This window comes from Macaca thibetana, chromosome 18 (assembly GCF_024542745.1).
Source record: "Macaca thibetana thibetana isolate TM-01 chromosome 18, ASM2454274v1, whole genome shotgun sequence".
NCBI lineage: Eukaryota > Metazoa > Chordata > Mammalia > Primates > Cercopithecidae > Macaca > Macaca thibetana.
In genome coordinates, this window is record NC_065595.1 from 65,924,197 (window position 1) to 65,951,660 (window position 27,464).

At 42.3% G+C, this 27,464-nt stretch overlaps 1 long non-coding RNA gene across 1 annotated transcript in view; it reads left to right on the top strand.

Annotated features, from left to right (window-relative positions):
* The window catches only part of LOC126941189 (uncharacterized), a 74,347-nt gene extending 63,595 nt beyond the window's left edge, over positions 1 to 10,752 (top strand). The window contains exons 4-6 of the long non-coding RNA XR_007721129.1: positions 8,910 to 8,966; positions 9,546 to 9,574; positions 10,634 to 10,752. This is a non-coding gene — a long non-coding RNA (uncharacterized LOC126941189). The remainder of the gene's footprint in view (positions 1 to 8,909; positions 8,967 to 9,545; positions 9,575 to 10,633) is intronic.
* Positions 10,753 to 27,464: the final 16,712 nt, after the last annotated feature.

Here is a 27,464-nt window from a genome sequence, read left to right on the forward strand (position 1 = left end):
CCATGCATTCACATTTGGGTCCACTTAGCATTCTACTCATCAAGACACTTTTCTTTGGAAGATGGACGACTGATTGATAAAACTTCAAATAAAATAAGATTTACTGCTGGAAAAACCACTATTTTATTTGTCTATTTTCTCATACTTAAACAATATAGTTAAAAAACAAAAGCCTGCTATGATAGGATGAGAAGGAAACAAACAGTCTGTTGAAACTTTCAAGTTAAACATTCTGCCTTTAAGAGGGTAAGAGTGTTTAACGGTCTTCCAAACACAGGGGCTACAAGCAGAATTGGCTAGAAATGATTAAATTGGATGTGTCTACTTTTCAGTCTTAAGAAGAGACCATCCACACGGACTTTCCCTGAATTATAAATTTTCTTTTACCTTCCTCTATTTCCTAAGGCTTTGATCTGTCCTCTACACCTCCCAAAAATCATTTAATATATATCGAGGAGCATGCAGGTACAAAAATGGACCGGCTGAGTGGCAGAGAGATGATAGCAGCTCCCAGGAGAAATGGCTCTATGCTTTCTGAGATCAGCATTTAACACACGCATAAGAAGGCTACAACCCATGACAGGATGAGTCTCGAGGGAATAGAGGCTTTCACTTACCCTGTTCCATCATGCATGGGCAATTTTATAGCTGCAGACTGTGTTTAAAACTTCTAAGCTTATCTCCACATCAGTAGTTAGAAGATCCATTATTTGGCTGCTTCTAAAAATAGGTGTTTTGTTGTCCCTCAACTATAAACAGGTTAGCCTTTACAGGGGAAAGCACTGTGATGGAATGATCCTCTCTGAACTTCCCTGGTGTAGAACTAGAGCAGCTGAAATAGAAGAAAGCACCACTTAGAACCACATGCCAGGAGCACGTCAATATTCTCTCCATGTTTTCAGAAATACAGCTTGCCCTCTGACAAGCTAAGGAACTTAGCTGCGTGTTTTTACTTAAACTCTGTCCTGCAAGCCACCTTTGTTCCCTCTTTCTTCCTCTCTGAACAAAGATTTATTGAGGGTATATTATATCCCAAACAATGTGCCAGGGGCGAGAAAGGTCATATGCACTAATGCCAAGTGAATGGGAGCATATTACAGGTTGTCCTTATTGCCATCTGATGCTCCACATCACTGGTGGGATAGGTGTGTTCATCCTTGTTTACATGGAAGGACATAGTTCCAGCCTTATTGCTGAAGTTATAGAATAGGAGAGCATTCTGAAGCCTGGGCTCTTCCTACCCACACCTCCTCCTTTATCCCTAAGTCAGGCATTGAAGGTTGCCTATTCACATCCCTTAAGCCTCCCTCCAATCCATTCTCTCTTCCCTGCCAGTCTTGAGTTTCATTTCTTCTTATTAATTCTGGAGACTAAGTATCTCCAGTTCCATCTCCTCTCTCTGCTTTCATCAGCCTTGCATGTGACCACCACAGCAATAGCCCATCGGCAGTGATGGAGGAGGCATTTCTTTTCCGGTTGTCCAGATTCTTCTTGATGTGGCCTAATTTATCATTCCAGTAGAAACTCTGACTACCCTCTAAGAAGCAACACAATGCTTAGTTTATCTTTAATCACATTGTCTTTTTTCCATTTTCCATGCCTTTCTTCATTGGATTCCTATCTTCCCGTGACTTGCCCACCCAAGCAAGTGTATGGCTTCTGGTCTCCCAGAATCCTTCATACAGACCTCTCTTACAGCACTTAGCACAAGGAATTATAAATGTTGCTCGTGTTTCTGTCTCCCTATTAATGCAATATCAGATTCTTATGAATAAGAACTTTCTATTACCAGCCAATGACAGAGTCCCTGGTTTAGAACGGCATTCAGCATATGTGAAGAAATCCCCCAATATACTAACTGAGGAGTCAGAACTCAGTCAAAACAGCATTGTTTTTGTAACAATGGATGCTTTAAAAAATATCATTTCTGAAGACAGGGGACAAGATGGCCAACTAGATGCAGCCAGGAAGTGATGTTCCCACCGAGAGAGACCAAATTATTGAGTAAACCACCATAATTTGGGCAGATCTTTGGAGAAAGATGTTGAGAGTGGATGGGAAGGCAACGCTGAAGGTGAGGCTAAAAAGGAAGGAAGCTGGGAACTCTGTACGAGGTATCTGGATGCCAGGGCCAGTTCCCGACTCTGAATGGATCCTGGGTAAGGGGGGGAGTGAGGGAACTGAAGGATGACTTACTCTCATCACAGATCTTTGGGATCCGAGCTACAGGTGACCCTGCACCCCCCACGGATGTGTAAGCTGGCAGGGATTTCTCCCAGGAAGCAGGCAGAGACAGGCCTTTGGGTGGCATGGAACCTGGAAGCTTTTGCACACTGGGAAACTCCAGGGGAGAGTGGCCATAGATGCTCATCCCCTAGGGTTCCCCACTCCCCTCAGGGAGTCATGGACCCCAGCTGACCTCAGAGCCAGGAGACAGTGGGGCCAGCTTCCCTGTGGGACTGGAGTACATCTGCTCTGAAGGCCTCCTGCCTGCCGGCCCCTCCCAGGGTTCATACCTAGCCACCCTGCAGAAGCAGATGCACAGTACAGCTCCTGCAGCTCAGCCTGACTGTGTTGCTGCACTTGAGTACTTTCCTGGTGGCCCAAGAGCACATCAGATTCCCTAGTGCAGCCAGAACCCAAACCCAAGCTATAGGACATCCTGGTGCCTCCAGGGCTGCAACTCGCAATGTGGGAGTACAAAGAAGAGATCTGTGGCTGGCACTTGAGCAAGAGAGGAGCTCCCCACCTTCAGAGCACTGAGAGGGGCGAGATCCATTGGTTCCTGGGCTGGGGCAGGAGCAGGGCATGCCTGTCTCCACATGGTGGTCCAGAAAGAGTGTGGCGTATCTCCCTGCTGCAGCCTCTGCCTAAGGGGAGCCTGTGGCCCAGAACACCTAACAAAAGAAACAGAGGCATAGTGTCAGGGATCAGAGGGGCTCCCCAAAGGCTCAGGAGTGGACCTGGTGAGCACATCTGTGAAGGTAAAAAGGACAAAAGAGCTGCATGACTGGGTATTAACCTAGCTACTGGCCACTATTCTTCAGCTCCATCGACTAGATCACAGGCCAAACTACAACACGAAAAATGTATCTTGCTAATATATACAGCTATGAAACCAAGTGCAAGAATTTACACATACATGAAGATCCTGTACAGAGCCATGATCCTCTGAAAGCATCCAGAAATGAAGCCAACAGACTATACTCAACTTACACCACAATTAAAGGAACACCAATACCCTCCACCCCAAATAAGAAAGAATCAGCACAAGAACTCTGACACCCCAAAAAGCCAGAGTGTCCCCTTACCTTCAAGTGAGTCCACTGGCTCCCGAGCAATGGTTCTTAACCAGTCTGAAATGACTGAAATGACAGATGTAGAGGTCAAAATCTGGATGGCAAGGAAACTTACTGAGATTCAGGAGACAGTTGAAACCCAATTCAAGGAATCCAAAGAACCCATTAAAACAATCCAAAAGCTGAAAGATGAAAGAGCCATTGTGAGAAAGAACCAATCTGAACTTCTAAAGCTGAAAAACTCACTATAAGAATTTTCTATCACAATCAGAAGTATTAATAGCAGAATATACAAGCTGAGAAAAGAATCTCAGAGCTCAAAGACAAGTTATTTGAATCAATTCAGTCAGACAAAAAGAAAAAAGAATTAAGAGAAATATGGGATTGTGTAAAAAGATCAAACCTATGATTCACTGGCATAACTGAGAGAGGAAAGAGAATGGGCAACTTGGAAAATATATCTTAGGATATAGTCCATGAAAATTTCCTTAATCTCACTACAGAGGTTGATATGCAAACCCAAGAAATACAGAGAACCCCAGCTAGATACTATAAAAGATGACCATCCCCAAGGCACGTAGTCATCAGATTCACCAAGGTTAATGCAAAAGAAAAAATCTTCAAGGAAGCTGTAGAGAGGGTCAGGTCACATACAGAGGGAATTTCATCAAGCTAGCAGCAAACCTCTCAGCAGAAACCTTACAAGCCAGAAGAGATTGGGGGCCTATTTTCAACATCCTTAAAGAAAAGAAATTTCAACCTTAAGAAGTCCATATTCTGTCAAACTAAGCTTCATAAGTGAAAGAAAAATAAAATTATTCTCAGACAAGCAAATGCTGAGGGAGTATATCTTAACTAGACCAGCCTTACAAGAGGTCCTTAAGGAAGCACTAAACATGGAATCCAAAAAAGAAATACCTACTACCACAAAAACACACCTAAGCACACAGCCCACAGGCATTACAAAGCAACTATGTAATCAAGTCTACATAACAACAAGCTAACAACACAATGACAGGACCAAAATCACAGATATAAATACTAACCTTGAATCTAAATAGGCAAAATTCCTCACTTAAAAGACAAAGTGTGACAGATTGGGTAAAAAAACAAGACCCAACCATCTGTTGTCTTTAAGAGACCCATCTCACATGTAATGGCACCCACAGGCTCAAAGTAAAAGGATGAAGAAAGACTTACCATGCAAGCAGAAAACAAAACAAAAAAAGAGCAGGCATTGCTATTCCTGTATTAGATAAAACAGACTTTAAAACGACAAAACTTAAGGACAAGGAAAGGCATTCCATAATGATAAAGGGCACAATTCAATAAGAAGCCTTAACTATCCTAAATTTATATGTCCCCAATATTGGAACACCCAGATTCATAAAACAAGTTCTTCTTAGCCTACAAAAAAGACTTAGACAACCACACAACAATAGTGGGAGACCTCAACACCCTACTGGCAGCGTTAGACAGATCATCAAGGCAGAAAACTAACAACAAAAAAAATGGGACTTGAACTTGACACTTGACCAATTAGACCTAATAGACTTCCACAGAACATTCCACCCAACAACCACATACATTCTTCTCATCTGCACACAGAATGTATTCTAAGATTGGCTGCATGCTAAGTCATAAAGCAAGCTCAATACATTCAAAACAGTTGAAATCATACCAAGCACACTCTCAGACCACAGTGTGATAAAAATAGAAGTTGATATCAAGACTATTTCTTGAAACTATAAAAATACATGGAAATTAAACAACATGCTCCTGAATAATTCCTGGATGAACATTGAAATTAAGGCAAAAACAAAGTTATTTGAAATTAATGAAAATAGATACACAACTTACCAAAATCTCCAGGATGCAGCCAAAGCAGAGTTAAGAGGAAAGTTTATAGTCTTAAACACCTTTATCAAAGAGTTAGAAAGATCTCAAATTAACAATCTAATTGTGCACCTGAAGGAACTGAAAGAAAAAGAGTAAACCAACTTCTAAGCTAGAGAAGAAAATAACTAAAATTAAAGAACTTAATAAAATTGAAATGCAAAAATTTCTGCAAAAGATCAATGAAACCAAAGTTGATTATACAGAAAAAGGTTGATAGACTGTTAGCTAGATTAACAAAGAAAAAAGATAAGATCCAAATAAGTACAATCAGAAATGACAAAGATGACATTACAACTGATTCTACAGATATACAAAAGATCCTTAGAGAATACTGTGAACTCTATGCACACAGACTAGAACATTTGCAGGACATGGATACATTCCTAGAAACACACAATCTCCCAAGATTGAATCAGGAAGAGATTGAAATACCGTATAGATCAATATTAAGCTCTGAAATTGAGTCAGTAATTTTAAAAAAACCTACCAACCAAAAAAAAAACCATGAACCAGATGGATTCACAGCCTAATTCTACCAAATATATAAAGAAGAAGTAGTAACAATCCTCCTGAAACTATTCCAAAAAATCAAGGAGGAAGGACTCCTCTCTAACTCATTTTATGGAGCCAGCATCAGCCTACTACTACCAAAATATGGCTGACATGACAAACAAAGAAAACTTCAGGCCAATATCCCTGATGAACATAGATGCAAAAATCCTCAACAAAATGCCAAAATGCTAGCAAATTGAATCCAGTAGCACATCAAAAAGTTAATTTACCATAATCTAGTAGCTTTATTACTGGAATGAGAGGTTGGTTCAACATACACAAATCAATAAATATGATTCACCACATAACAGAATTAAAAGCAAAAACCATGCGATCATCTCAATAGATGCACAAAAAGCTATCAATAAAATCCAATATCCCTTCACCGTAGAAACCCTCAACAGACTGGCTACAGAAGGAATGTACCTCAAAATAATAGCAGTCATCTATGCCAAACACACAGCCAACATCATACTGAACAGGCAAAAGCTGTAACCATTCCCCTTGAGAACTGGAGTAAGGCAAGGAGCCCACTCTCCCCACTTCTATTCAACATTGCACTGGAGGTCCTAGCCAGAGCAATCAGGTAAGAGAAAGAAACAAAAGGCATCCAAATGGCAAAAGAAGTCAAACTATCTGATATGGTTCTATACTTAGAAAACCCTAAAGACTCTATCAAAAGACTACTAGAACCAATACATGATATTAGCAAGGTTTCAGGTTTCAGGATACGAAGTCAATGTACAAATATCAGTAACATTTCTGTACACCAAAATGTTCAGGCTGAGTCAAATCAAGAACACGATCCCATTTATAATAGCCACACAGAAAATGAAATATCTAGGAATATAACTAACGAAGGAGATGAAAGATCTATACAAGGAGAACTACAAGACACAGCAGAAAGAAATCAGAGATGAAACAAAAATATGGAAAAATATCCCATGCTCATGGATTAGAAGAATCCATATCTTTAAAATGGCCATACTACTCACAGCAATGTACAGATTCAATGCTATTCTTATCAAACTACTAACGTCATTCTTCACAGAATAAGAAAAATCTATTCTAAAATTCATATGGAACCAAAAGAAGAGCCTGAATAGCCAAAACAATCCTAAGCAAAAAGAACAAAGCTGGAGGCATCACACTACCTGAGTTCACTCAAGGCTTTAGTAGCCAAAATATCATGATATTGGCATAGAAACAGACTCATGGACCAATGGAACAAAGTAAACAACTCAGAAATAAAGCCACACACCTACAACCATCTGACCTTTGACAAGACCAGCAAAAAGAAGCAATGGGGAAAGGACACCCTATTCAATAAATGGTGCTGGGATAACCAGCTAGCAATATGCAGAAGAATGAAACTAAACCCTTACTTTTCACCATATACAAAAATTAACTTAAGATCAATCAGGCTGGGCATGGTGGCTCACACTTGTAATCCCAGCACTTTGGGAGGCTGAGGTCAAGAGATCGAGACCATCCTGGCCAAACCTGGCAAAAACCCATCTCTACTAAAAATACAAAGATCAGCCAGGCATGGCGGCACGCACCTGTAGTCCCAGCTACTTGGGAGTCTGAGGCAGAAGAATCGCTTGAACCCAGGAGAGGTGGAGGTTGCAGTGAGCCGAGATCACACCACTGCACTCCAGCCTGGGCGACAGAGAGAGACTTGGTCTCAAAAAAAAAAAAAAAAAAAAAAAAAAAAAAGATCAAAGATTCAAATTAAATGTAAGACCTCAAATTATAACCTGGGCGACAGAGCGAGACTCCGTCTCAAAAAAAAAAAAAAAAAAAAAAAAAGAATTCTAGAGGAAAACCTAGGAAATACCCTTGTTAACATTGGCCTTGGTTATGAATTTATGGCCAAGTGCCCAAACCCGATTGTTACAAAAACAAAACTTGACACGTGGGACCTAATTAAACTAAAGAGTTTCTGCACAGCAAAATAAACCATCAACAGAGTAAACAGACAACCTATAAAAGGGATAAAATATTCACAAACTATGCATCTGACAAAGGTTAATATCCAGAATCTATAAGAAATTTAAATAAATCAACAAGCAAAAGACAAATAACTCCATTAAAAAGTGCTCAAAAGACAAGAAAAGACACTTCTCAAAAGAAGACATACTAGCAAAGAGCAAATGTATGAAAAATGCTCATCATCACTAGTAATCAGAGAAGTGCAAGTAAAAACCACAGTGAGATTTTATCTCACACCAGTCAGAATGGCTATTATTAAAAAGACAAAAAACAACAGATGCTGGCAAGGCTGCAGAGAAAAGGGAAGGCTTATACACTATTGGTGGGAATGTAAGTTGGTTCAACCACTGTGGAAAGTAGTGTGGAGATTTCCCAAAGAACTTAAAACAGAGCTACCATTTGACCTGCAATCCCATTACTGGGTCTATACTCAGAGTATATATAGATCATTACACCAAAAAGACGCATGTACTTGTATGTTAATCGCTGTGATACTTGCAATGGCAAAGACATGAAATCAACCCAGGTTCCCATTGATGGTGGATTGGATAAAGAAAATGTGGTACATATACATCATGGAATACTATGCAGCCATAAAAAAGACTAAAATCATGTCCTTTGCAGCAACCTGGATGGGTCTGGAGGCCACAATCCTAAGTGAATTAATGCAGAAATGGAAAACCAAATACCATATGCTCTTACTTATAAGAGGGAGCTAAACATTGAGCACATGTGGACGTAAACATGGGAATAGTAGACACTGTGACTCTCAAAAGTAGGGGGAGGGAGGAGGGCATGGATTGAAAAACTGCCTATTGGGTACTAGGCTCAGAACCTGGGTCCAATATACTCAAGTAGCAATCCTACACATGTACCCTCTGTATCTATAAGTAAAAACTGAAATTTAATTTTAAAAACATTTCTTTTAATAGACTTACCCATTCATAATAACTCACAGGAAGTGTGGTATCATATGGTACAGAAAATCAATAGTATATTTCCTGAAAACATAGAGTTATTCATCCTAGCTCCTAGACTAAATATCACTTGAGTTTTGGCTCAAATAAGTTTCTCTTTAATCAATAACAAGCTGTTGGAAAGAAAGAATGGATAAATGAACGTGTGGAATTTAATTGATTGAGATGTTTACTTTCCTCAAAATAGAAGTGAAACAATGAACAGGACGGTAGTGAATTCATTGGCCAGACCCTCAAAATGTTGGTGAGTATCACCACCAAAGGTCTGCGGGCAGTGTGTATTGGGGAGTGTTTAATAACCAGCTCTCCAGGATAAAACAAAAAAGCCCAATTTGTGGTATTTACAAATTTCCGAAGTGTAAATACTTCTATTATGCTATCAATGCAAAGTCACTGAACATGGAATTGGGAACTGGATCCGGTTGACTCCAGCATACCAGGCCTAGTACTGAAATGGCCAGTATTGCTACAGTCTGCCATGCACTTATAGGAAGCTCCAGAAATCCTGTTTCTCTGTGTGTTGTCATTGTCATTATTTGTTTGTTTTGGTTAAGAGGATGGAGTTTAATGTCAGACCAATCTGGCAGGAACATGGGCTCTGCCATAGAGGTTTGATGCTGGGTAAGTTGCTTAAATGCTCTAAACCTAGGCCTCCTCATCTGCAGATAAGACTGGTAAGTCTAGTGGACCTTATAAGGTTGTTAGAGAAATACTTAATATATGCAAAGGGTTCTACTAGTACCTGGCACTTAGTGAGTGTTTAGCGAATATTATCTGTTGATGATGATGATGATAATAATAATATCCCTTGGTTCTCATGTAGGTGAAGAGGAAAGTTTCCTTGGAATTAAGGTACTTAGTTTTGGTGTTAGTGTCATTTGTAGCTTCCTGGCTTGTTCCTTTTGGCCTCTCCATGCTGCCTGTTCCTGTTTGTCAGACTAATCCTGAGATCCCTTTTGTCTCATTCTTCATCTCTACCTTCTGTGGATCTCTGGACACTGATTTGTTGCACCGATTTTGTACAATAAACTTTTGCTGTATATGTTTTCTTAGTTTTGATTTTCATTCACTTGGCTAGTCTCATCACTGCCCAAATCCCTTGATTTGGAAGAGTACTCTAAACATTTTATCAAAAATATACAGCTGATCATTTTTTACTGAAAAAAAAATCATTCTCGGTGGTTATCGTCATTTTCTATTTTTATCAACTCTAATTTTTAGAGTTTGTATGTTATCTCATTTAATCTCTAGATAGGTATGACTATTCTCAATATATAGATGAAGACGCTGAGGCATACACGTGTTAAGTAATCTGCAGTAGGTCACACAGCTTGTGGGAAGTTGAAGTGTTTAAAATGAGATCAGAACCTTGGAGTACTTGCCTCTGCAGCCTGCACCTACTTCATCTGAGCTCTATTCAGCCCCCATTTATAACTACGTTAAAATAATTCTGTTCTGAAATATGCTTAACATTATATGGATTCAATTAACTACAACTGATGTAATGCTAAAATCTTCTATTATGATATTTTCCACTTAGAGTTTGTTCTCTAGCATTTTAGTACAGTAGGAATCATCAAGCAGCTTATTAATGATATAATGAGTGACTAAGTGGTGGAGGAATGGTGAATAGAAAGTAAAAAGAAATTGAAACCATCTTCTCATCAGTAGACATCAAAGGTCTGTATCTTATCCATAAATTGAGTTGAAGATGCAATAAGAGTATTAACCACAGTAGACATTAGGTAGACTGAACTTAAGATGTTCTTGTGCTAGGTAAAACATGCTTACTTTCAAAACTCAGAAATTGCCTAATGAAAAACATAATGAGTAAGAGGTGGCGAAAGTCCATTTCTATTATTGGAGAGGAACAGAATACAACTATTAGCAATATTCTTGTTTTCTTTGCAGCTGCTGCTAAGTAAACGTCAAGGTACGGGGCAGCTGGATGTCTGTATGGATCCTGCAAATGGAGAGGCTCTGCTGTGGAAACAGAATGGAACTTAACCTCAGCTAAAACAGTGGTGGAGAGCAGAGTGATTTTCTAAATAATTAAGTGTTTTCTTTTACATACATTAAGCCATACACACAGCCTGAGGCACTGACATTTTAATCATTTTAATCAGTCTTTGATGACTTCCTAGGGTTTGAGCTTTTTTGAGATGGAGCCTAGCTATGTAGCCCAGGCTGGAGTGCAGTGGCGCGATCTCGGCTCACTGCAACCTCCGCCTCCTGGGTTCAAGCAATTCTCCTGCCACAGCCTCCCAAGTAGCGGGGCCTACAGGCACATGCCACCACACCTGGCTAATTTTTTGTATTTTTAGTAGAGACAGGGTTTCACCGTGTTAGCCAGGATGGTCTCAATCTCCTGACCTCATGATCCACCCACTTCGGTTTGAGATTTTTTGAGGAACCCAAGCATAAGCTCCAACTGCTCATCTTCGCCTGACCCTCTAGTCAAGGGCTTGCTGTGCTAGTTCTTTTCCCCCTACGTTTTCCCCAGAAGACTCAGAGCCTACTGTGTAGCAGCACTGAACCAGGCGCTTTGCTATGTTTCCTCATTAAATCTTCTCATAACCCTATGAGGGAGGTCTCCTTTTACAGTAGAGAGAGCAGAGGTGCCAGGAGATTAAGGAGGTTGCTTAAGGCCAAAGAGCAAGGACCTGGCGAACTCAAGATGGCTCTCTGGATCTGTACATCTGTGCACTTGTCTTTGCAAAAATGTTCACTGCCCACCACCAATTTTCTTGCCTGACTATAGGCCAAAGAATGCACCTTTTGCATGTTCTGCATAGAGTTTACATTCAATTTCTTTTCCAGATTTGTTTTTTAAAGACTTTAGGGGAACATCACAAATTGTATTTCTTTTACTCTTTTCTCAAAATCGAATCTCTTTCTTTCCCTCTTTGACAGCTTTATTGCACAGGTTTAAGTAGTCTCACTACCTGTGAGAATTTGATGAGAAATCAGAGAGAATAAATCTCAAATTGAGAAAGCATTCATGGCCCATTAGTCATTTTCTAAGTAAATAGTTACTCTTGGAAATGCCATCATTCTGGAACCTACTCCTTCACAGATGAGACGCATATGAGCGAATCTATAAAAGCATTTTTGGCCCTGAACACTCAGAGGAGAAGTATGATGGGGTCATGCAGAAATGTTCTTAGAACTATTCAACATTTGTTACTGTACAATAGCCGTTGTTTTCTACATTGGGAATACTCATGAGCCAGAAGAAAAAGAGTGGTTATTCTTGTGTACAACACAAGAAAGATATTTAAAATAGGAGGGGATCCGACTATGTCTTCTATACATTATCTTGGCTACTAATACAACTTCATGGTTGGGTTGTGAGAAGCTATGCTTGGTCTTGTTCTTTAATATTTAATAGAACTCTGATTTTTAAAACTGAAGAGTTAAAATGGGTCCAAGCAAAATAAAATCAAATAGAGTAACGTCTTTATTGCAAAAGATTATTTGTAGTGTAGTTGCGTGCTCGTGCACGCATACATACACACACACACACACAAATATATATTTTTACAGCTTTATAAGAGGGAAATGTTATCAAGGCATGACTAGATCCTTGTTGTGACTCTTTTTGTTTTAATCTTACACTGTTAAACTCACAAGAATCTCTCTCTGTGCCCCCATTTTAAAGGAGGGGCAGTGGTGAAGGTAAGAGGGGTTGATCGTCAGGAATTGCTAACTGGTAAAGTTGCTTGGATTCTCTTTGTTTACATTTTCTAAATGTCAGCAATGTGCCCAATTCCCTGTTCTGAATGCTGTTCGCAACTGGCTGCTCTACAAGCACAGGGTGTACATGAGTAACAGAGACAATCTCAGAAAACCTTGGGAAGTCCAGTTCCTCCAGCTGGCCCTCAGGGTCATTGAAAGTGAAGGCTATAGAGCCAAGGGCAGAAGGCAAGGGATGGAGAAGGCTGATTCAATGCACCCTGGGAAATTCACTGGGGTGACTTATTAACTGTGGTACTCTGTCTTATAGGTGCCTTACCAAAAAAATTAAGTAAATCCAATCCCCGCCACCTCCAAGGTCACCAGCTTATTGTAATGTTAGTCACCTGTACCTGTGTTTTATTTACTTCTTTCAAGTGTTCCCATGTTGAACAGTTGTACATATCTTGACCATGCATTTCCTCACTGGTTTAACAAGCAGGTGTTGGGAACCAGGGGCTACATGCCTTTTATTAGGTTGGTGCAGAATGAATTGTGCCTCTTGCCGTTACATTTAATGTCAAAAATCACAAAATTACTTTTGCACCAACCTAATACAATCTTGCAGTGTAAGTCCAAGGTAGCTCATGTTCCCGTGTGTGTGTGTGTGTATGTGCATGTGTGTTGGGGGTGCATGTGTGTGTACCTACAAATATAAGAGTATGCTAGTACAGCTTTGGAACAACCAAAGAGAGTTCTCAAGGCCATTTAAATCTCAGGGAAGTGAATTTCCTCTGCAAACAGGTAACCAAAACAAATCTGAACTTCCAGAGCTGCAAATGTGCAGAGTGGGAGGCAGCAATGTAGTTAAAAATTCAAGCCATTACCTTGTGTTTCTGTTTCCTAAGGAATGTGTGCTCCGGAAGAGAAAACATTAGTATCCTATCCATCAAAGTAGGGAACACATTGTTTTATCTCTTTCCCTAGAAGTTTCAGGAATTTCCATTATATCCTGTGGGAATTGATATATCCTTCAGAGATAATCTGCTGTGTGTTTCATCCTCTATCTTATCAACCATACATTATGCATTTGCTTATATCGTGAAAGGCATCTTTATTTAAAATTGATATTGTTGGCCGGGCGCGGTGGCTCAAGCCTGTAATCCCAGCACTTTGGGAGGCCGAGATGGGCGGATCACAAGGTCAGGAGATCGAGACCATCCTGGCTAACACGTTGAAACCCCGTCTCTACTCAAAAAAAAAAAATACAAAAAACTAGCCAGGCGATGTGGTGGGCGCCTGTAGTCCCAGCTACTCGGGAGGCTGAGGCAGGAGAATGGCGTAAACCCCGGAGGCAGAGCTTGCAGTGAGCTGAGATCCGGCCATTGCACTCCAGCCTGGGCAACAGAGCCAGACTCTGTCTCAAAAAAAAAAAAAAAAAAATTGATATTGTTTAGAAATGAATAGTTGGACATCAGTTGACATCTCGTCTCTCACTTAAAATATTTGTAGCCAGAAAAACTTGTGTTTCATAACATCTGCTTGGACTTCTTATTCATAATGATTTAAATGGATGATTACTACAAGATTAGCTGCAGAAACTAATGGCTTATCCATCTGATTTGATGTATTTTAGGCATGAATGGCTCCCCTCCCCCAGTCATGTGTACATCTGAGTTATACCCTTTTATACTTGATGAGACAGATCTTATGTGTGTGTTAAAAGTGTGGGTTTGGGGGATGCTGGCGTGAGGACTGCAAATGCTAGTCAGTCAAGAGTGGACTAACAATAGGCAGAAAAGGGGTGGGACCCACATATTGTGGTCACATGGGACTGGGTGGTCAGAAGAAGGAACCAGAGTCAGTGTGAGTATAGAGCAGAAAGAATCTGGAGTTAATCAGAGCAGAAATTACCTGGGTAGTCTGTGGATATCTACCTTGCTGGGGGGGCAGTGTTGGGGTATTATACTCAAGGAGACAAAGAGTCCAAAAATTCTGGTTGTGGATTACTTTCCTTTGTCTTGTGCCTGCTGGTATCATCTTTGGCTGACAATATCATGTATTAGTCCATTCTTGCATTGTTACAGAGAACTACCTGAAATTGGGTAATTTATTAAGAAAAAAGGTTTAACAGACTCACAGTTCCACAGGCTATACAGGATGCACGGTTGGAGAGGCCTCAGGAAACTTACAATCATGGCAGAAGGCAAAGGGGAAGCAGGCACATCTTACAGGGGTGGAGAATGAGGAAGAGAAAGAAGGGAGAAGGGCTACCTACTTTTAAAACAACCAGATCTTGTGGGAACTCACTATCATAAGAACAGCAAGGGGGAAATCCATCCCCATGACCAAGTCACCTTCCAGCAGGCCTCTCCTCCAACATTGAGGATTATAATTTGACATGAGATTTGAGTAGGGAAACAGAGCCAAACTATATCATTCACTGGAGATCACTAGTTTCAAAACAAGCAACTCCCTTAAAAAATAAGTATCTGTCTTAGTCTGTTTGTGCTGCTATAACAATATATCTGAGACAGGGTAATTTATAAATAACACGTATTTATTTCACAGATCTGGAGGCCGGGAAGCCCAAGATCAAGGCATTGGCAGACTTCATGTCTGGTGTGGACTGCTCTCTGCTTCCAAGATGGCTCCCTCTGGTTGTGTCTTTGTGTGGCGGGGGTGGGGGGTGGATGCTGTGCCTTCACATGGCAGAAGGGGCGAACGCTATACCCTCACATGGGGAAGGCAGAAGGGCAAAAGGGGCCAGTTAGTTAAGGGTACCAATCCCATTCATGAAGCTGGAGTCCTCATAACTTAATCACCTCCTAAAAGCCCCTCCTCTTAGTACTACTGTATGGGGCCTTAGGTTCCAACATATGAATTTTGGTGGGACACACACATTCAAACCATAGAAGTGTCCATGCTCAACATTTTCAAATCTGTATAATGCATTGTTGAAGAGTTTAAATATTCTAGATTCATTTTCTTTTCAAAACCTGGGAAAATTGCTCAACATACTATTGGGTGTTTTGCCATTTCTATTATCCAGAATGATAGATTCAATGAATATGGCTCAGTATATGAGGAAACCTATCTTTCAAAAAAAAAAATCACGTTCACTTATAGGGTAGTCTACAGACAAAATATGGCCCATAACATTTGGCAACATTTGTTCTTTGACCACTCGGTGGTTTCTTTCTAAACATTGACTATGAATGTCTCTAGGCAGGGCATGTTTTCTCCATTGTTGCAAATGTTCCTCTGCTCCCAGTCAGTTTTATCTTTGCAGAGTCACACATGTATCTATATCTATATATCCAAATCTCTCTCTAACTCATCTATGATGTATGTATATATGTATCCATATATCTATTATCTATCTATCTATCTATCTATCTATCTATCTATCTATCTATCTATCTATCTCTATATCTTAACTCTCTGGCTCCAGGACTTATAAATGTTCAATAAATGTATAAAAACAGCTAGCAGGTATTGAAGGCTTACCATGCTGCAGACACAGCCCTAGGATGCAAGTACTATTTTTACTTGCGTTCTAATATACAGAGGAAATCTAAGAAAATTGCCCAAGGTAACACAGATGGTAAATGGCAGAGTCTGGGATACAAACTCAGGGGGTCGGCTCCAGAGTTGTTACTCTCCACAACCTTCTCAGCACCGTAAATAGCCAGCGGCAAACTCTCCGTTCACTGTGTGAAGCGCTTCCACATCCAGGCTGTGATCCCAGGACGGCCCAAGGCCCCTTTATCTACTTCTGAAGTTCAGATGCAGAAACATCTGAAAACCCCACATGTGCGTGTGGGGGCACAGGGACTGAGTGTTCTGGGATCTGAGGGACTGACAGGAAGAGACCGTCGCTAATAAGCCAGTCTCTCTAGCCAGCACCAGCTAACAGATCTGCAGGGACCAATGCGAATGGAAAAGGTAGGGCTTTCGTTCAAAAGGCAGAAACAAAGTGCTGTTCAAATGCAGAAATATGCAATGTTTCCCTTTCTTCCCAGCCACTCTTCATCTGTGATGGCACTTTTTGTTTGCTATGAAATGTGCTCCCTCATGGGCTCAGAGCCATCCAGAGGCCAGCGCAGGCTGCTGGTGCCCATGGCCCTGCCCTGCAAGGCTTGTGCATATCTGTATCTATACACAGGTGTGTTATGTACATTTTCTCTGTCTCACTTCCTTATTTATCACATCAGGCTGGAGTAGAACAACCTCAAAATGTTATTGTGAGGATTAAATAAGTAGATATACATAAGTGCTGACGGTAGTTTCTGACACGTAGTAGACAATATTCAAGGGTTAGGCATTTTTACATTTATTATTTATTATTATTTTTTAACCCAAACTAACACTTGGATGTCTAGTCAATATTTAGTAATCAGGAACTAATTCAAGGATTTCAAGATGGCTGAGACTTTGCAAGGCAAATAAAAGCGTTGACTCAATACTGTGTCTATCCTGTGTAAGGCATGGGGCTAGGAGCTGCGAGGGCATCCAGGATTCCACCAAGCGGTCTTCAGGATGATGGTCTGTTGGGGAGGTAATGCGGAAACAAAGATGCTAGGATGAAGCCATGGACCTAAAATGTTGCAGGGACAGTAAGAGCTTCTGGGACGCAGTGAATGAAACCGAGGAGGCTCCCTCCAAGAAGTTCGTGTGAGCCAAGCTCTTCAGGGTAGGAGGTCTCTAATGTCGAAGGAAATTTTTTTTTTTTTTTTTTTTGAGACAGAGTCTCGCTCTGTCGCCCAGGCTAGAGTACAGTGGTGCGATCTCAGCTCACCGCAACCTCCGCCTCTCAGGTTCAAGTGATTCTTCTGCCTCAACCTCCCGAGTAGCTAGGATTACAGATGTGCACCACCACCCCCAGCTAATTTTTGTGTTTTTAGTAGAGACGGGGTTTCACCGTGTTGGCCAGGCTGGTCTCCAACTCCTGACCTCAAGTGATCCATCTACCTCGGGCTCCCAAAGTGGTGGGATTACAGGCGTGAGCCACCCCACCCGGCAAAGGATAAATAACTTTTTGAAAAGGTAAAATCATGACTATCTTAAAAATATTTAATGAACACATGTCCAAAATTTTATTCCACTCATTAACTAATGATAGAATCATTACAATATTTTTAAATGATTCCAAAGAAGATCCAAAGGATATATTTAGGCAACCAGGAATGTTAATATAGGTTTGCCAATGGATGCAAAACCAGCCTCTCCCCCAGGTGGGAGTCAGTTGCCCCCACACCTGGACAAGATTCATTTGCATCATCTCTATTGATGAGAATCACTGGAATTACTATGAGTTTTCTACAATTTACAGAGGTATAAAGTAACTCAAAGACAATGAGAGCACAGACTGTATACAGTCGAATAATCTCGTAGAGTGCATCTAGCATTTCATTGAAAAACCTTTCTTAGTAATCTTTTATGCCCATTTCAAAGTTTTGGACAAATTTTCTGGACACCTCTACAGTAATGAATGGTGGGAGTATGGGGGAGAATTGCATAGAGGCCGTTTGTCATCAAAGATGCAGAGGGAACAGGGACCTCAGAGGTGAAGCTGGCAGATCACCTCTCCTGGGATTCTCTTTCAGACAGCTGGTAGGTCCCAGCAGGGCTTGGAGCAGCTCAGGGCCTGCCTGGTGCTTCAGGGCTTTGGGGAAAGAGAGCCAACTCTTTCTGCTCAGGGGTCTTAACAGCCTCTGGCTATTCAAACACATTAAGCTTTATCACTTATTTGCACCTTGCCGAAGGTCAAACAGGGGCTGTGAGTTCTTTTATCACAGTCATTTCCTACTTAATAATAACTGAAGGCAAGACAATGAAGACGTGGGATTTGGTGGAGGAGGGGAGACGCTGCCTGGTATTTATCTACAAAGTCATAGGAAATTCTCTCATTTCATTTCTTGTGGACAGCAGCACAGCAGCCTTACAAGGTTAGTAGCATTATTCCCAATTTTTCAAAGGAGGAAACTGAGAAATGAAGGAATTTTCCCAGGGTGAAGCTTGGAGAGGCAGAGATTGAACTCTGTGCTTTGTCCTTGGACAAGGAGCCAGGAAAGGAGGGCAGTGTTAGGCCTCAGGCCAAGAACCCTGATCGGGGCTCTGGGGGCTTGGGACTGGAGGTGGAGAAAGATGAGGAAAGGTGGTAGAACCTGAAGGCTATGCCTGGCCTTGGCTTTCAAGCAAAGACACCTTATATCTAAGTGTGGCTTCAACCCTGGGTGACAGATGGGGTTAATATATTCATCAGAAGGCCCATGGACCATTCCTAACTGTCGTCACTTACAAGCTAGAGTGAGTGCTTCACATTGCTGAACTTCTGCTACCTTATCTACAGGACAAGGGGTTTGGGGAAGAATCCTTCTCAGGTCTTCTCCAGCACCAGTGCTATGTGACTAAGAAACTCAGAAGGTAATGAACAATAGTAACATGCGAGGGAAAACAGCTTGTTACAAGCACTAGAGAGGGGAAAGAGAAAAAGCAAATTCTACCCAAAGAGAAATTCCACTCAAATATAGGTAAATCTACCAAATAATTCTGCCTGTTAAATGCAGTCTTTCTGGCCTCTACTACCTCTGGTCAGTAAACAGCCAAGATTGTGATGCTGTCGGGCTGCAACTCTTTCCTAAGCATTTTAAGGACATTAGCTTTGGTACTTTGCATGACTGAGAGATGAAAGGGTGAAAGGGTTATGCCCTGGTTCTGTGGATGCCACAAACCTAGGGGTTATTTACTGTTCTGCTGTCTTTTATGGTTACTGGGACCTTCTGCATCCTGGGTGCCATTAGCCTGCCTTCCTCTGTTCCTGCAGGTTTGCTCAGGCTTTTCACCTTCTCTGTTGACTACAAAACCTCAGCTGGATGCTGCTGAATGTAAACCTACAGCTCAGCCTAAAATAAAAGGAAAGTCAGCTCAGGAGATGGGGTGAGCGCTTGAAACACCTGGGGCTGGATTGGGGCTGGCTTTTAACCACATTTATAGGAGTAAATCCTCCAGCCAGCCCTGGCCAGTGTCACACAGTGTGACGGTTCCAGCCATCCTGCCCCACCCCGGTCAGCTCTGGGTCTCCATTCCTGCACTCTTGTGCTTAGGCCATTGGGGAAGGATGGATGATAAATGCATCAGTTGACAAGCCCGAAGCTCCAAAGCAATCCTTACTGTTAAAAGCCCTCTCCCAAGTCACAGCCTACTCAGGGCACGTTATCTAATAATCCCAAGGCTTTTACCAAATAGAGTTAGTCTTACAAAGTGAACACAATACTCAATGAGAAACTGGAGATTCGTTTTTCCATTCAGTAAATATTTAAGGAGCACCTATATGTGTCAGGCACTATTCTAACAGCATTAACACAATAGCAAAAGTCCCTGACCTCATGGAACTTACGTTCTAATGAGCAGAGAGTAGCAATAAACAAATAAGTATATGATATAAGGAAATATGCAGAAAATAAGATAAGGAAAAGGGATAGAGAGTAATGGAGGGATATTATTTTATTTAGAATGTCATGAAAAGTCTCTCCTATAAAGATATCATTTGAACAGGTCTGAATGAAGTGAAAGAATAAGTTGTCCATATCTGGGGAAGAGGTTCCAGGCAACAAGGGCAAAGATCTGAGGTTTGTGCATTTTCTATCTAGTAGGTGGGATAGCAGAGGTGTCATGGAGGCCACCATGGCTGAAGTGAAGTGATCAAGGGGAAGACTAGTAGGAAATGAGGTCAGAAGGTAGGGACATGGATTAAAGCAAAGCTTAGGGGCCATTAAGAGCATTAGCATCCCGCCCGCCCCCCTACCCCCCACCCACTCCCAGAAAGGAAAAGCCACTGGAGAGCCTGGGGCAAAAGAGTGGCATCCTCCGACATATATATATATTTTTTTTTTTTTTGAGACAGAGTCTCACTCTGTCACCCAGGCTGGCATGCAATGGTATGATCTCGGCTCACTGCAACCTCTGCCTCCCGGGTTCAAGCGATACTCATGCCTCAGCCTCCTGAGTAGCTGGGATTGCAGGCTCACATCACCACACCGAGCCAATTTTTGTATTTTTAGTAGAGATGGGATTTTGCCATGTTGGCCAGGATGGTCTCGATCTCCTGACCTCGTGATCTGCCCACCTTGTCCTCCCAAAGTGTTGGGATTACAGGCGTGAGCCACGGCACCTGTCCCCTGATTTATACTTTTTAAAGATCGCTCTAACTTAGAAAAACTATTTTTCTAAGTATCAGTCAGAAAAATAAAGAGTGGCAAGGACAGAAGAAAATCGCAGACTGTCACAGTAGTTTAGGTCAGAGTACATCTAACTGTAACATACACATGAACCACCTGGGCATCAAGAGAAAATGTCATTCTGATTCATTCTGTTGGAGGTGAGACTGAGATCTCGCATTTCCAACAAGCACCCAGGCAAGCTGGAGCTGCTGGGCCACAGACCACCCTTTGAGTGGCAAGGGTATAAGTGGCATAGAACAGTGGCTTGCAAGATAGTGGTGAAATGCATGAGAAATCCTCAGATTTTGAATCTACTTTGAAGGAAGAGCCAACAGGATTGTTGGTGAATTGCAGGTGAGGTATGAGATAAATCAATGAGGTTTTGGACCAAGCACTGAAACACACAGAAGCACCATTTTATGAAGACGTGATCTCAGAAAGAACTTGTTTAGGAGTTAAAAAGAAAAGAAAAGAAAACAACCAAAAGTTTAATTCTGGACATTGTAAGTTAGAGATGCCTGACAGAAATCCCAGTGACGGCCTGGAGTAATCATCTGGGAATATGATTCCAGAATTCAGAGGTGAAGTCTGGGCTTGAGATATAAATTTGAGAATTGCCAGCTTGTAGTTTATTTGTAAAGCTCTGGAGCTGGACACCGTTACAGAAGGCATGAGGGTAGCTGGAGGACAGACTGAGTCCTGGAGTACTCCAGTATTGGAAATTGGGAAGACGGCCAGGTGCAGCAGGAGTCAGAGAAGCAGCCCCAGTCAGGGAACACAGGAAAGGAGAGAGTCCTCTGGAAGTCAAATGAACAAAGCATTTCAAGAAAGAGATCGATCACTTACAATCAATGCTGTCAGTAGATCAATATGATGAAGACTGAGAACAGAACATTGGATCTGGCAACATGGAGGCCACCATGGCCTCAATGAGAGCAGTATCTGTGGAGTGATGGTGATGAGAATCTGTCCAAGAGAGAATGGGAAGAGGGGAAGTGTAGACAGAGTACACATTCTTTAAAGCAATTGTGCTGTAAAATGCAACAGAAATTGGACAGTAGTGGGAGATAGATTTTTTTTAGTGATATGGGTGAAGCGTTATTAGTATTCTATTATTCTGATGGGGATAAGGAGAAAACCTGATGATGCATAGGCAGGGGTGATTTTGGAAGTGTCGTCCTGTAGTGGATGAGAGGGTGTGGCCATAGACAAGCCCATGCTTTCATAGTATGGGGAGAAAAGGCAGAATACAGTTGCAGGTGGGTAGTAAGTTTGGTCAAAGAAGCATGTATGAGTTCTGCTGGGCATGGTGGCACATGCCTGTAGTCCCAGCTACTTGGGAGACTGAAGCCCAAGATGGGCTTGAATCCAGGAGCCCTGGGCCATAGTGTTCTATGCCAATCAAGTGTCTACACTAGGTTTGGCATCAATACGATGACCTCTCAGGAGCAGAAACCATAGGTTGCCTAAGGAGGGGTGAACCAGCCCATGTCAAAACCAGAGCAAGTCAAAACTCTCATACTAATAGATCCTGCCTGTGAATAGGCACTGCACTCCAGCCTGAGCAGCATAGCCAGATGCTCTCTCTCTCTCTCCTTTTTTTTCCTTTTTAGATGGAGTTTTTCTCTTGTGGCCCAGGCTGGAGTGCAGTGGTGTGATCTCGGCTCACTGCAACCTCCGACTCCCAGGTTCAAGCGATTCTCCTGCCTCAGCCTTCCAAGTAGCTGTGATTACAGACATGGGCCACCACACCTGGCTAATTTTTGTATCCCTAGTACAGACGGGTTTTTGCTATGTTGGCCAGGCTGATCTGGAACTCCTGACCTCAGGTGATCTGCCTGCCTCAGTCTCCCAGAGTGCTGGGATTACAAGCGTGGGCCACTGTGCCTGGCCTGGACCCTATCTCTTAAAATTTTTTCCAGAAGCATCTGTAAGCTCTGTCCTAACTGTTTCTGTTGTTTCCAGTGAGAAACAAGATCATCAGCTGAAAGTGACAGAACCAGTATTAAGTAGAATAACATCTCTGTCCTCACAGGGTCACTGTCAGACACATGAAGCAAACCTGCAAATAGACTCCGTATTGGAATAGAAGGTGCTGTGGGCTGAGGGAGAGGGAAGCGGAGGACTGCATGGGAGGCCCGCTAAAACCGGGGGAGGCACTCCGGGCACAGCCTCCAGCAGCAATGACCCTGGAGTTGAGGCAGTGAGAGTTGGCTGAGTGTAGGTGTGGTATTCCTGGAAGAGAGACCTGCTGAGGCTGAGAGAATGCAGCACTTCCAGAACTCAGTCTGTCTTCTGGAGTAATGTTTCCCACTAAAGCGAGAGACGCCAGGGCTGCCACCCAGGGGAATGTGCTGCAAAAGGTACCAGCAGAAGAGAAGCCGGGGCTGGAGTCCAGCACATGGACATTAGGCTGATCTGCATCCAAGAGGCTGCATACACCCACCCCAAATGGGGCACGGGTTTCTAATTCATTCACCCAGAGGGGAGCCTTTTGTTTTTTCTAATACAAAGTTGCCTGATAGGCCAGGAGAACCCAGTTACATGTCATTAGCCCTTCAGTATACTTTAGGTTATTTCCTGTAAGAGATGCAAACAGTTGTACTGAGTACTGTATAAAAGAAAGAATTTCTTAAGCCAGTTTAACCTAGCTAGCGTAGGTCAGAAGTAAGCCTGCTCGATCTTGGGCTGGGTTCTGAGCTGGAAATTGGAAGGCTACCTGGCTCCTGTGGCACTGGAGGCCATGCCAGCTTCTCTTGGTCCCTGCCTGGTCCGTGGGCCTGAGGTTGGGAAGCTGAGAGCCAGGGAGAGAACACAGGTTTGCAGCTGGAGGTATTTCAGGGTATTTCAGGCTCAAAGCAGCAATGCAAAATCATCGGTTCTCCACTGGACCTTTGCAGTGTCCCTCAGACCTGGTAACGGACACAGGAAGAGGAAGCTGAGCAGCCACCAGACTGGATGACTTCAGAGGACCTGCATTGCATTGTAAACTCCACAGAGTCAGAGAGCAGGGAGTTGGCACGTGGTAGATGCTCAATAAATGTCTGTTAGGTGAATGTGTAAGTGAATGAATGAATGGTGGAGCAGATAGCAAATGGTCTCCAAAGAGAAGGCCAGAACCTCCACAGGATACAGTAAGAGGGAAGAGTGTAGGGTTGGGAATAGGGAACAAAGAACTCCTACTCAGGGTGGGAAGTTCAGGTTCCAAAAATTCTGCAGGACTGTTTTTCTTGTTGTTATCATCACCTGCACATCTTCCCTCAGGGGAGTATTTCTTAGAAAGCAATTCTTATACTGATAGCCAGCAAATAATTAAGTTGTTCAGAGCTTGAAAAGTTTGTTCTCAGGCCGGGCGCGGTGGCTCAAGCCTGTAATCCCAGCACTTTGGGAGGCCGAGACGGGCGGATCACGAGGTCAGGAGATCGAGACCATCCTGGCTAACACGGTGAAACCCCGTCTCTACTAAAAATACAAGAAAATTAGCTGGGCGAGGTGGCGGGCGCCTGTAGTCCCAGCTACTCGGGAGGCTGAGGCAGGAGAATGGCGTGAATCCGGGGAGGCGGAGCTTGCAGTGAGCCGAGATCGCGCCACTGCACTCCAGCCTGGGGCACAGAGCAAGACTCCGTCTCAAAAAAAAAAAAAAAAAAAAAAAAAAAAAAAAAAAAAAAAAAAGTTTGTTCTCTGACTAAACTTTATGTATCTAGCTGTTCATTGAACATGATTCTAACGTTGCACTATGAATATTACCACATTATGGACCTTAGGTTCCATTAGATTGGCATTAGTACCACTCAGGAACATTTTTATGATGTGTAAACCCCCAAGACAAATGAACCTGAGACATACGTAAGCATCCCATAAAACAAACCCTGTTGGACTTTGATTTTGAATGTTTTGTGTTCACAGCTAACATGATAGCATAGTACCCTTTTGCCCAGAACATAAAACTTGACAAACAGCCTATGGGAATGCCATCCATTTATCAGCATGGGATGCACTGGAAAAATGTAGCTATAATATATACAGTGTGGCAGTTGAACATAAATAGGTTTTATAGCTGCAGCTGTGACACATCCTTCAGCTGAAATCCTTTGACAATTCTGAAAACTTCAAATGTCAGTTTGTGTCATTTAAGAAAGGGTCTTTGAGAATTTACATTTATTTAGAGAACTGATAGTCAGATAATATATGAGTAATGATTCTTTAAAAAAATAAACAGGCTGGGTACTGTGGCTCACACTTGTAATCCCAGCACTTTGGGAGGCTGAGGTGGGCGGATCACCAGGTCAAGAGATCAAGACTGTCTTGGCCAACATGGTGAAACCCTGTCTCTACCAAAAATACAAAAATTAGCTGGGCATGATGGTGTGCACCTGTAGTCCCAGCTACTCGGGAGGCTGAGGCAGAAGAATCACTGGAGGGCGGAGGTTGCAGTGAGCCGAGATCATGCCAGTGGGCAGCTGAGTGAGACGCCATCTCAAAAAAAAAAAAAAAAAAAAAAAAAAAAATAAACAAAATGTGCTACGCACTTTCAAATGTCAAGCATATACTGTAAAATAGAATAATATCTATACAACGTATGTCATATACTTTCAGAGCAAGTCGAGAGGACAAGCTGTTTTCCTATCCTTTCTGTTAGAGCTGGCTGATAATGCATGTCATTTTAGCAACTTTCTTCTGCATTCAAGCAATTCCTGCGTCCTTGGAAGGCTGCCCAAAGACACTTACCTGTCCACCAGCCCAGCCCAACACTCTCTTAAGGCGAAAAGACTCATTTGCCATATTTCAACCTGTCAAATTTCCTGTCCTGGGTTATTTTTAAACAATTGAGGGTGGGTGCAGGTGCAGTGACTCATGGCTGTAATCCAAGTGTTTTGAGAGGCCAAGGGAGGAGGATTGGTTGAGGCCAAAAGCTTGAGACCCTTCTGAATTACATAGTCAGATCCTGTCCCTACAGAAAAATTACAAAATAGCTGGGCATGGTGGTGCATGCCTGTAGTCCCAGCTACTAGGGAGGCTAAGCCGAGAGGATACCTTGAACCCATGAGTTCAAGGCTGCAGTGAGCTATCACTGTGCTACTGCATTACAGCCTAGGCAACAGAGCAAGACCCTGTCTCTAAAATAATAATAATTTTTAAAGGATGAGATTGGTTGAGGTTACCAAGGAATTTTGAATAACTGAATCATAATGTACTTTATAAAATATAATGAGGAGTCACCAGAAATATTTGTTACATTTCCAGCTAAGGGTTTGAAATTAAAGAAGCTTCCTTGGCAGGGGCTATCACCTTGAGAGTTGCAGTGTGACAGTCAGATGGTGGACAGTGCACTGGACATCCCTTGGCAGCGTGGAAGGGTGGGGCAGAGTGGCGGGCCTGCAATCCTTGCCCATACGTCACCCACATCTATGTCTCTGAAATCTACACAGTAGCTATATATTTCCCAAGAGCAAGATTTATTTTTCAGATGTCAGAACTGTAGTTTAAAAAATAGGTTTTTGGATGTATAAATCATAATATAGTAGTTAGAGTTGGCTAGAATCTTGCCTTCCTATTAAAAAAAAAAAAAAGTCAATTCTGAAATACAAGCTAACATAAAAATATACAACACTGTGTAAACATGGTGTACTGAAATCTGGGTAACTGGATCTGTTGGCTGCCTGCAAAGCACAGAAACTTCTCTCTGAATCATCCAGTGCCTCATGAATGTGTGTGCTGCAGACAAGCCAGAGTCATTTGGGGCAACTGGCGTTTTAAAACTCGAACGGGAAAAGCTGTGGCTGCCACAAGCCAATCTCCCACGAAGGGGTAAGCAGAACTGAGGATGGAAAGGGATTGCCAGTGAGAATGACGGGGGAAGAGAAGGAACACAGATTGAGCGCTTAGTGCTCAGAGGCTTTAAATACCTTATCTCATTTCTCTCCCCTGATAACCCTACAGGCTAAGTTCTATGATTCCTAACTTACAGATTAGAAAACGTTGCCTCGGAAAAGTTGAATGGGTTGATTCTCATAGCTGAACTGGGCACCTACGTTTGAAGATTTCTCTTATTAACAACTCCGGAGTTAGTCCATTTGGCCATCCTGTGTCGACGGAGAAGAGGAATCTCTGCACATTTGGGGTTAGTGGGCGCTTCCTCAGGACCAAGCTTTGTGTTAGACAGCACAATTTAAATGAGAGATGAGGCTCAGTCCCTGAAGAGGCCAAGAGATTGCAGCAGCGGTTCTTCATCCCAGCCAGAAACTTCCGAATCAGACCCATCCTTCTTCCTACAGCTATAACCATTGTCCAAAGACATCTAAAGTCACAGCTTAGATGACTGTGTAGTCATAGCTGCCATGGAGTCAGTGTTTAATTTGTGCCGAGTGTTAGGTTCTTTAGAGACCCCAAAGGAAATAAGGACAAATATATCCAAAAATTGAACCATGGGGCATTTTGGAATTTACTGCAGTATAATAGGAAACATGTTTTTATTTTCTAATGACAGTTTGATGAATTTCCTTATGCTCGAATATGCAGCATCTAGACAATGAACATCTTCAATTGATCTACGCCGCCAGGACGTAACTTCCTGCCCAGCATGGAGCTTGGGAAAGTCAAACCCCCAAAGGAGGCACCATGGAGAGCTTTTTATCCACCTACTACAGAGAAAAGAAAACAGCTTCTGGAGTTACCATGGATATGGCCCAGTCGCTGTTTTGGATAGCAGATTAGGTTGATAAGAGATATACTGAACACAATTATCAATGATTTCTGGAGTTTTCTGCTGGCTACCCTTCAAACTCTGATTTCAAGGGGAAAAGTAATTTCACCTTTTCAATGTTGTTTATTCAACCAGGCCC